Here is a 6,848-nt window from a genome sequence, read left to right on the forward strand (position 1 = left end):
GTATCATTTCCATAATGAGCTTTTATTTTGATGATAATAAATGGCTGATATAAGAGTTTAGTCAAGAATTTCTGATGATTTAATTGCAAAATATTGAGAATATGACAGGTAAAATTAGAATGATCTTTTTTCCTTTTATGATTTTTTGTGTTAATTTTGGTTTTCTTTTCTGTTTTTAGTTGAAAGCTAGTAATATTGTTACTCCTGGTTAAACTTCAGACTGAGTAATCCTTTGTTTGGTCATAAGTTCTAATACAAACTATTTTGTATAAAACATTTTGTTAAAATTCAGTAGATTAGGAGTAATTCCTGATTATGATTTGTTGGTTCAAGAAGTATATGGTTTCTAGTGCAAGCTATATATTACAGAAATTGCAAGAACTGGCAAAGAAAAAAGCTAAAAAACCCAATGCATTTGAATCGTTGAGAGCAGAGTTCTTGCACAGCCTAGAAGATGTCTTCATAACCCAGCTTCAACCACCAGTGAAAAGACCCCTTCATGAGATTATGTTTTTTGATTGCTCATCAACAGTAAAGAGGCATCTTATTGGCATGCCTAGAGCTGCCCTTACCACTGCACTTTCCAACCCACATCATTATCTTCAGGTAAGAAGCCCTTTGTCTTTCAGTTTCAAGCCCTATTCACACAATGGCAGACTGCCCAATAAGCAACTGAAAATCAGTTGTTCAGGTTAAATTAATGGAGTATTGGTGCCCGTGGCCAAGTGAAATCACCAGATAAGGCTGTCTGTCTGGTAGTATTACTGTTTGCAGCTGGGTGTTGAAATGACCCTGTCAGACACTAGCACCCTGTATGTGTATGACACAGGCTTTGCCCAGTAAGTGGGCAAAGTCTACCTGGATTGTGTGGATGGTGCCTTTCAAACTTAATGTATACATTGGAATTTATGTGAGGTGGGGGCATTTGTATGAAATGTTAGCTTTTTTTTCTTAAATATTTGTATTGCTTTCATGTTATTTTCGTTTTGAATAGTCTGTGTAAATTGAGAGTTTCTGATCATTCAGAGCTTTGTTTCTTCATTTCTAAGTATGAAAGAGGATTTAATAACCTGAACTATTCACAGTGTATATTCTAATTTTCAGCAGATGATCAACTAATGATCAGTGAATGAAGGCTTTTATGAAACTGTCATCCCTTTGATGTCAAGAAGACAAAATACATTGTGTCCATTGTGTTTTTTTTTTTTTTTTATTGATTGTCATTACACATAGGTGGCTCTGCAAGTGCTTAATCTTACCTATCTCACTTGTTTACTCTTCTCCTTTAGATATTTGTTTTAATTTTTATTGCTTTTAGTAGTGTTAATAAATTTATTTATGAAATTTTTTTTTTTTTTTCTTTTTTTTTTTTTTCCCCCCCCTGGGTTTTAAAAAAAAATTTTTTTTTTGGGAACCCCCCCCCCCCCCCCCCCCCCCCCCCCCCCCCCCCCCCCCCCCCCCCCCCCCCCCCCCCTTTTTTTTTTTTTTTTTTTTTTTTTTTTTTTTTTTTTTTTTTTTTTTTTTTTTTTTTTTTTTTTTTTTTTTTTTTTTTTTTTTTTTTTTTTTTTTTTTTTTTTTTTTTTTTTTTTTTTTTTTTTTTTTTTTTTTCATTTTTTTTAATTTATTTTTTTTAAAAAAAAACTTTTTTTTTCCTTTTTGGTTTTTTTAAACTCCCAAAAGGAAAAATGGAAAGGGTTTAATTTCCCCCTTTTTGGGTTTTTTTGGGCCCCCCCTTTTTTTTTAAGGTTTTTTCCTTTTAAAAAAAAAAAAAAAAAAAAAAAAAAAAAAAAAAAAAAAAAAAAAAAAAAAAAAAAAAAAAAAAAAAAAAAAAAAAAAAAAAAAAAAAAAAAAAAAAAAAAAAAAAAAAAAAAAAAAAAAAAAAAAAAAAAAAAAAAAAAAAAAAAAAAAAAAAAAAAAAAAAAAAAAAAAAAAAAAAAAAAAAAAAAAAAAAAAAAAAAAAAAAAAAAAAAAAAAAAAAAAAAAAAAAAAAAAAAAAAAAAAAAAAAAAAAAAAAAAAAAAAAAAAAAAAAAAAAAAAAAAAAAAAAAAAAAAAAAAAAAAAAAAAAAAAAAAAAAAAAAAAAAAAAAAAAAAAAAAAAATTTTTTTTTTTTTTTTTTTTTTTTTTTTTTTTTTTTTTTTTTTTTTTTTTTTTTTTTTTTTTTTTTTTTTTTTTTTTTTTTTTTTTTTTTTTTTTTTTTTTTTTTTTTTTTTTTTTTTTTTTTTTTTTTTTTTTTTTTTTTTTTTTTTTTTTTTTTTTTTTTTTTTTTTTTTTTTTTTTTTTTTTTTTTTTTTTTTTTTTTTTTTTTTTTTTTTTTTTTTTTTTTTTTTTTTTTTTTTTTTTTTTTTTTTTTTTTTTTTTTTTTTTTTTTTTTTTTTTTTTTTTTTTTTTTTTTTTTTTTTTTTTTTTTTTTTTTTTTTTTTTTTTTTTTTTTTTTTTTTTTTTTTTTTTTTTTTAAATTTTTAAAAAAAAATTTTTAAAAATTTTGTTTAAATGTAATAATTTTTGGGTTAATAGTTTTTAAAAATATGTTTTAATAGTATATATAAAATTGAAAGGGGAAAAAATTAAAAAAATTTGAATTTACAATTTAATAAAGATTTTATAAATTTAAAATAAAATTATAATTATTTTTTTTTATTTATAAATTAAAAATTTATAAATTTTAAATTTAATATTTAAAATTTTTTAATAAAATTTTTATTATATAAGAGAAGATAAATAAATATGTAATTATTTTAATATTTTTAATAAAAATAGGGTTTTGGTTATATTATTTTAATTGGGTAATTAATAAATTATATAATTTATAATAAAGGGTATAATATTTATTTTAAATTATATAATAATATTATAATTTATAATTTTATTTTTTAAATTTTAATTTTATTTTAAATTTTTTTTAAAAAAAATTTTAAATAATATATTAATTTTTTATTTAGTATAAAGAATTAAAATTGGAATATAAGGAAATTTTTTAAATTTAAAAGATATAAATAATATAATTTAAAAAAGGTTTAATAAAAATGGTATTTTATGTAATAAATAATTGTATTTGTTTTTTTTTTTAAATTATTTATAATAATTTAAGGGTTATTTTTATTTTATTTTTTAAAAAATTTTTTTTAATTTTATTTTTATATTTAATAAATTTTATTTTTTAAAATTATAGTGAATTTTAAAATTATTTAAAAGAAAAAAGAAAAAGAAAATAGGAAAAGGGGGGGAAAGGGGTGAAAAAAAAAAAAGAATAAATGGAGGGTTTTAAGAAAATAAATTTTAAAAAGTTTTAGAAGGTTTTTTGATTAAAGGAAAAATAAAAAATAAAAAATTTTTTTAATAAAAAAAAGAAGGGTTTTAAAGAATTAATTTTTATAAAGGAAAAAAAGGGAGGAAAAATAAAAAAAAAAAAAAAAAAATAAAATTTGGAAAAATTATAAAATAAAAATTATAATATAATTAAAAATAAATAAAGAAAGGATAAAATTTTTAAATATATTTTATAAGATAGATAATTATATAATAGATAGAAAAAAAAAAATAAATAAATATTTTTTTAAATAATATTATTATAGATATAATATTATATATATTTTTAAAAAAATTTTTAGTTTAATATAAAATATTTATATATAAAATAGATATATATATAAAAGGATTTAAAAGATAATAAAAAAATATATAGTATATAATATAATGTGATAATTTTTTAATATTATATTATAAATTTTATATAAATATAAAATATAATATATATTATAATATAAATGTGATATATATTATATATATATTTTTAAAATTTAATTTTTTAAAAAAATAAAAATGTATATATATATATATTATATTTTAATTATATATATTATAAAAATTAAAAAAAAATTAAAAATGGAAAAAAGTAAAAAAAAAAAAAATAAATATAAAAAAAAATAAAAAAATAAAAATAAAAATGGAAATATAATGGAAAAATTTAAAAAAATAAAAATAAATAAAGGGATAAAATGGTAAAGAAAGAAAAAGTAGAAGAAAAAGGGAAAAAATAAAAAAAAGAAAGGAAATAAGTAATATAATATATAAAGATATAATATAAAAATATATTTAAATGAAAAGAGATGGATTATGAAAAATTAAAGATAAAAAAAAGAAATAAAATGGGGAAATGAAAAATTTTTTAAATAAAAGGATAAAAAAAGATAAGAGATATAAAATGAAAAAAATATATATAATATTAATTTAAGAAATATAGGGATATATATGATATAAGGTAAAAGATATTTTATATATAAAATTTTAATAATATATAAAAAGTAATATATAATAAAATATAATATATAAGGTAAAATTATTGAAAATAAAAATATATAATTATATAAAAAATTTAAATAAAATGGGGAAAATAGAGAAAAAAAAAAAAATATAAAAAAATTTTTAGATATAAATAAATAGTAATAGTATATATTTTAATATTAATTTTATAGAATATTTAAAAAAGGTATATATATAATAGTGTATATATATAAAAAATTATATATATAATGGTATATATATATAAATATAAGATATATAAAATTTTAAGGTAAAATTAGATAATATTATATTAATTAATAAAATAGGGAAATATATATAATTTAAAATATTATATATATATAAAATAATAATAATAAAAATATATAAGAAAAAAAGAAAAAATTGAAAATAAAAAAAAAAAAAAAAAAAAAAAAAAAAAAAAAGAAAAAATATATTAAAAAAAAAAGAAAAGGGGAAAAAATTTTTAAAAAAAAATAAAAAAAAAGGGAAAAATAAAATAAAAAAAATAAAAAAAAAAATTTAAATTTTTAAATATTGTTTTTAATTAATAAAAAAAAAAAATTAAAAAAAAAGAAAAAAAAATAAAAAAAAAAAATTTGTAAAAAATTTGGAAAAGGAAAAAAAAAAAAAAAAAAAAAAATAAGAAAAAAAAAAAATATAAATTTTTGGGAAAAATTTTAAAGAAAAATAATTTTAAAAAATATAAAAAAAAAAAAAAAAAGGGGGAAATAATAGTATAATAAATAAAAAAAATAAAAAAAAGGGAAATAAAAAAAAAAAAAAATTTTTTAAAATAAAAAAAAAAATTTAAAAAAAAAAAATTTTTTTTTTTAAAAAAAATTTTTAAAGGGAAAAGGGAAAAAAAATAAAAAAAAAGAGAAAAATAGAATAAAATAAAGGGAAATAAATATAAAAAAAATTTTTAAATAAAAAAAAAAAAAAAGGATAAGAGAAAAATAAAAAAATTTAGAAAAAGGATAGGGGAAAAAATATAGAAAAAAAAAAAAAAGGGGAGAAAATAAAAGAAATAGAGAAAAAAAAAAAAAATATAAAAAATAAAAAAAAAGGAAAAATAATATAAAAAAAAAAAAAAAAAAAAAAAAAAGAAAAAAAGATAGAAATAAATTAAATATAAATATATATAATATATAAAATAAAATAAAAAAGGGAAAATTATAATAAATAAATATAAAAAAGGGATAAAAAAAAAATTTAATTAAAATATAATATAATAAATAAATTTTAATTTTAAATATAGAAAAAAAGGATAAAAATAAAAGAGAAAAAAAGGGAAATTAAAAAATATAAAAAAAAAAAGGGGAAAGAAAAGAAAAATAAAAGGGGAAAACATGAAAAAAGAAAGAAAAATAGTTAGGAAAAAAAGAAAAAAAAAAAAGGGGAAAAAAAAAAGAAAAATTTTAAAAATAATGAAAATTAGAGAAGAGATAGAAAGAAAAAGAAAAAAGAAGAAAAAAATAAAAAAAAAAAGAAAAAAAAATTTTTAAAGAAAGAAAAATAAAAAGAAGAAATAAAAATAATATATAGGGGAAAAATAAAATAAAAAAAAAGAAATATAAAGAAAAAAAAATTATATAAAAAATATAAGATAAATATAAAAATGTAATTTTTTTATATAAAAAATATATATATAATATAAAATTTTAATATATTAATATATATAATAATTTTAATTTTTTAATATATATTAAATATATATATATTTTATATATATATATATTATAAATATATAAATATATATATAAAATATTATTATATAATTATATATTATTATATGTATAAATTTATTATTATATATATTTTATATAAAATTTGAAAATTTATTTTGATATTATATTATTAATAAATATTAATATAAATAAATGTTTATATATATATATATAATATATTATTATAATAATATAATATATATATATAAATATAATATATAAATAAGATAATAAAATTATATAATATATAATAATTTTAAAGGGTGATATATATAAATATTATATAAAAAAAATTAGTAAAAAATATAATTATATATATTTAAATAATAATATAATATTAGGTAAAATAATATATATATATGGGGAATATATAAAAATTTAATATGATGGTAATAATTAAAATTATATAATATGAGTAAAAAAAAAAATATAGATAGAGAGAATAATAAGATATTTAAATAATAAGAAGGGGGGAATTTTATAGAAATATAAAAATAAAAATTATAATAATAATTTTTAAATAAAGTATGAATATATTATTTTAATTATAATAAATTTTAAAATTTTATATAAATAGAGATAAGAGGGGAATAAATATAAAAATGAAAATTAGAAATATATATAAAAAAATTTTTGGAAAAAATTTATATAATATAATAATATATATATTATAATATAATGTATGATAGATAGATAAATTTTTAAATAAAAATTTTTTTTAATATATAATATATATAAAAATATAATAAGAGAAAGATATATATATATATTAATATAGTTATAAAAATTAAAATAGATTATATAAAATATATGATATA

At 13.9% G+C, this 6,848-nt stretch overlaps 1 protein-coding gene across 1 annotated transcript in view; it reads left to right on the forward strand.

The window, feature by feature from the left end:
* The window catches only part of LOC119572265 (origin recognition complex subunit 3-like), a 12,209-nt gene extending 11,595 nt beyond the window's left edge, over positions 1-614 (forward strand). Inside the window, exon 12 of the mRNA XM_037919274.1 lies at positions 370-614. The gene's annotated coding sequence lies outside the window, so the exon portion shown is untranslated. The remainder of the gene's footprint in view (positions 1-369) is intronic.
* The last annotated feature ends 6,234 nt before the right edge of the window (positions 615-6,848 follow it).

This window comes from Penaeus monodon, chromosome 4 (genome assembly GCF_015228065.2).
Source record: "Penaeus monodon isolate SGIC_2016 chromosome 4, NSTDA_Pmon_1, whole genome shotgun sequence".
NCBI lineage: Eukaryota > Metazoa > Arthropoda > Malacostraca > Decapoda > Penaeidae > Penaeus > Penaeus monodon.